At 48.9% G+C, this 3,945-nt stretch overlaps 1 pseudogene across 1 annotated transcript; it reads right to left on the reverse strand.

The window, feature by feature from the left end:
* Positions 1–334: 334 nt before the first annotated feature.
* On the reverse strand, positions 335–1,155 carry 28SrRNA-Psi:CR45848 (28S ribosomal RNA pseudogene:CR45848; annotated as a pseudogene; the record flags this gene model as incomplete). The annotated part of the gene is given in 1 exon segment: positions 335–1,155. The product of its transcript is annotated as a 28S ribosomal RNA pseudogene (ribosomal RNA).
* Positions 1,156–3,945: the final 2,790 nt, after the last annotated feature.

Consider the following 3,945-nt stretch of genomic DNA (forward strand, 5'->3'; position numbering starts at 1 on the left):
CTATTTCTAAGCTTTAATTAAATAATAATAACGTTAAGGCAATGCAAAATAAGAATTTTTCGCATGATCAAAAATAATATAGATTTAAAGTCTAAGATCTTCAAAGGTGAAGGGCATATTTTGTCACATTTAAAATGCACGAGCATCCGTGTGCACACATACAGTTGTGTGCTATCACTGTATGCGTAGAAAAGAGCTGTTCGCTGTAGCGCTCTCCGCTCTCTCGCTCACGAACAAAAATTCAAGAGAGCCTGGAGCCACCTCTGGAGCCAGCGAAAAAATCGTGCTCCAAAAAATCCTATGGCGTTACGCATCTTGTTATTCTCTTGTCTTTGGTAAAACTAACCTGTCTCACGAGGGTCTTAACCCAGCTCACGTTCCCTTGCATGGGTGAACAATCCAACGCTTGGTAAATTTTGCTTCACAATATTAGGAAGAGCCGACATCGAAGGATCAAAAAGCGACGTCGCTATGAACGCTTGGCCGCCACAAGCCAGTTATCCCCATGGTAACTTTTCAGACACCTCTTGTTAAAAACTCTTTAAACCAAAAGGATCGATAGGCCGAGCTTTTGCTGTCCCTGTGTTTACTGAACACCGAGATCAAGTCAGCATTTGCCCTTTTGCTCTATGTGTGGTTTCTGTCCGCACTGAGTTGGCCTTGGGACACCTGCGTTATTATTTGAGAGATGTACCGAGTCAATTTCCTTGAATTGGATCATACCTGAGCAATTGGAGTTATACCAAATTTTCAAATCAAAAATACATAAATGCATCGTTTTATTAAAGAATTTGTTTGCGATTATATAACAAACTCGTGATACTTTGATCAAGAAGCTTGCATCAAAACCCAATACCATAAGATATAATAAATATATCCGTATAATGGCTAGGAAATGATACACGTTCCATTTAATCAAGTAAGTAAGGAAACAATAAGAGTAGTGGTATTTCATTGACGACACCAAACCGAGGTCTAATATCTCCCACTTATTCTACACCTCTTATGTCTCCTTACACTGCCAGATTAGAGTCAAGCTCAAAAGGGTCTTCTTTCCCTAATACTTATTCCAAGCCCGTTCCCTTGGCTGTGGTTTCGCTAAATAGTAGATAGGGACAGTAGGAATCCCGTTAATCCATTCATGCGCGTCACTAAGCCCAAGCCTACTCCGAGGACTTTCAAGCCACCCCCAATCTTCATCCCGGACGTGACCAACATATCTGCATTGTTGAAGATGATTACGACTCTCGTGGGCCCCAGCAAAGACTTCTCATATAAAACGGAAAGAAATACGTGCGAGTTATGATGCCCGACAAGGAGTCTTATACTGAGCTACGTCAGGAACTCGTGGCCCAGAATAAAAGCATCGCACATTCCAACCCAGGGATGAGAGAGCCTACAGAGTCGTAATCAAGGGTTTACCTCACACCGCTGATCGTGCCGAAATCCAAGAAGAACTGGAAAAGCTGGGACATAAGGTCAGGGACCTCCACAATCCTATTGGGAGGAAAACTAAAGAACCCCTTGGGATCTTCTTCGCCAACCTCGAACCTGCTAGCAACAACGAGGAGGTATACCAGATCAGGAGACTGTGCAGGTCGGTCGTCACCATCGAGCCTCCGCTCAAATTTAATGACGTGCCGCAATGCTTCAGATGCCAAGGCTTTGGACACCCCCAACGCTACTGCTTTCTAGAACACCGCTGTGTAAAATGTGGTGGACATCACGACACACGAGCATGCGCGAAGAAGGAGAACGAGAAGGCATGCTGCCTTCACTGCCAAGCGGACCACCCTGCCTCGTTTAGAGGGTGCCCTGCTTATAAAAAGGCAAAGGCACAGCAAGCCCCCAAACCCAGACCGGCCACCCCTATCAGCAAGCCCTGCACCACCAAGCTCCCAAGTATCTCCAATATGAGCTACAAAGATGCGCTCATGTCTACCCAAGTGCCTCAGCAAACCAATCCCAACCAAACCCGTCAAACCCCACTTGAAGCTCCGCAACCCAGTAACATGGAACAAATGTTTGCTCGCTTCGAAGGAATGGTCGAAAGAATGATGGAGAAGATGTTCTCGCAAATGACGCAGCTTGTTGCTTCCATCCTCAACGCAAAAGCATGCAAATAGCCTAAAAATAGTTCTTTGGAATGCTAACGGCCTGCAGAGGAGCAGAGCCGAGGTGGAACACCTCCTAACAACAGATGCCATCGATGTACTACTGGTATCAGAAACCCACTTTTGTCCCAGATCCCATTTAAGCATTAGCAGCTACGATGTTATTCCTGCCAACCATCCATCTGGCAGAGCAAGCGGTGGAGCAGCCATGCTCATCAGGAGTGGCATCCAGTACACGGAGCTACCTGCGTTTCAGGAGGAATGGGCCCAGTGTGCCCTGGCCAGAATCTCCAGCCTACATGGAGACGTCACCGTTGGAGCGGTCTACTTCCCCCCAGACACTCGATTTTCGAGACTCATCTACAAGAGTTTCTCGAGTCCTTTCGACCTCGCTTTATACCAGCCGGTGACTTCAACGCCAAACACTCCTAGTGGGGGTCCCGCTCCATCAACCCCAAAGGCAGAAGGCTCCACAGATTCCTGCAGAGGAGAAGACTGGATTGCCACTCCTCTGGTGAGCCTACCCACTGGCCTACAAACCCTTCCTTGCTGCCCGACCTCCTGGACTTTGCCATCTCCAAAGGCATAGGGCAAGCCGACTAACTTGCTCCAACTATAACAAGCTGCTACCCGACCACAGCGCTATAAAAATGCTTCTCAACATCCCCGTCTTAAAAAAAAGAGTTGCCCAGAAGACTCACCGGGAAGCACACTGACGCCTCCAAGTTCACACTCTGGATGCTGTCATCCCTGCACCCGGATCCTCCACTCTCCACTCCAAGCAAAATCGATGCGGCGATCAGGACTCTCACCAAGGAGATGCACAATGCTGCTGAGTTTGCCAGTTTTCCTCCTCCAACGACCCCGAGAGCTATTGGGAGAGACCTTCACCTCTGGTCTCCAGAAATTGCGGCCTACGTAGCGGAAAAAAGGCGCCTCAGGAGAATCTGGTTCTCCTCGCGCAACCCAAGGGACAAGGCAGAACTCAATAGAGCCACCAAGGAACTCAAGGACAAGCTGTGTACCCTACGGCACGACTCCTTCGCCAGATTCTTTGAGGAGCTGGAACCTGGTGACCCGCAACATAATCTGTGGCATGTCACGCGTCATATCAGGAGGCCTGCAAAGAAGGCGTCACCGGTGCGCAAAGCGGACGGTTCTTGGTGTCGCTCTGAAGCCAAAGAGCTGAAGCGTTTGCAGATCACCTCCAGATTGCATTCACCACATTCGACAGATGCACTGGCGAAGAGCGTGCTTCCACCACCAGGTTCCTAGAGAGTCCATGTCCTCCTAGCCTGCCCATAGAGCCCGTCACCCCAGAAGAGGTTGCGCAGGAGATCGCCTCCCTAAAGGCTAGCAAATCCCCAGGACTGGATCGCACCGATGCCACATCCCTTGAAATGCTGCCACCTCCCTGTTCCCAGTTGCTGGCCAACATATACAACAGATGCTTCTCACTAGGGTACTTCCCGAGATCATGGAAACGTGCAGTAGTCATTCTCATCCTCAAACCTGGAAAACCTGAAGCCAATCTTGCCTCATATAGACCGATTAGTCTGCTGGCAATCCTCTCAAAAATACTCGAAAGAGTATTTCTGCGCAGAGTGTTGCCAGTACTGGACGAGGCTGGACTGATCCCTGATCACCAGTTTGGCTTCAGGCGATCCCACGAAACACCCGAGCAATGCCACCGGCTCGTAACACGCATCCTAGATGCATTCGAGAACAAACGCTACTGTTCGGCCGTATTCCTGGATGTCAAGCAGGCGTTCGACAGAGTGTGGCATCCTGGACTCCTCTACAAACTCAAGTCCCACCTTCCCAGTTCCCA

This window comes from Drosophila melanogaster (genome assembly GCF_000001215.4).
Source record: "Drosophila melanogaster chromosome X; Y rDNA sequence".
NCBI lineage: Eukaryota > Metazoa > Arthropoda > Insecta > Diptera > Drosophilidae > Drosophila > Drosophila melanogaster.